This window comes from Arachis duranensis, chromosome 5, assembly GCF_000817695.3.
Source record: "Arachis duranensis cultivar V14167 chromosome 5, aradu.V14167.gnm2.J7QH, whole genome shotgun sequence".
Taxonomy (NCBI): Eukaryota; Viridiplantae; Streptophyta; class Magnoliopsida; order Fabales; family Fabaceae; genus Arachis; species Arachis duranensis.
Genome location: NC_029776.3, coordinates 4,569,875 through 4,570,506, shown reverse-complemented (window position 1 = coordinate 4,570,506; position 632 = coordinate 4,569,875).

The window sequence follows — 632 nt, the reverse complement described above, 5'->3', positions numbered from 1 at the left end:
ATTACTCATTTAGTCAATTAAATCATTCTTTTCTCTTCGTTCCCTTTCACATTCTAAATAACGGGCGACTTTATTTTTGAGTTTCTCAACTACTTTGGATGACACTTACTTGTATGTTAAACCGAAAATAATTTTGACAATCAATATTTTAAAGACACATGTAAAAATTATAATATTTTTTAAATAAATATATTACAAAAGAGTAAAATAATTTTTTTTATTTATTGTGAAGAAATCAGGGTAATTAACAAAATTTTAATTAATATATAATTAATAGTTCCATTTTTACTCACCTTTATCGGCAAAAAAAAAGAAAAATATACTATAATTTTATTTTGATGTGCGGATAATATAAAAATATTTTATATAATAAAAAAATTATAACCATTCAAATAATAAAGGTGAAAAATGATAATTTTTATTTATGTGATATTAAATAATTAAATATTTCCGTAAATTCTTACATTTTCACTTTTTTAAAAATAAATTATATATTTAATAAGTATTTTTATAATATTTTTGTTAAAATTATATGTACACATTTTTCGTGGCATATGTGTAGGCATGATAATTTTTTTCGACGGAGCAAATACCTGAAAAATTTATCTGCTAAGATATGGATGTGGGATTTT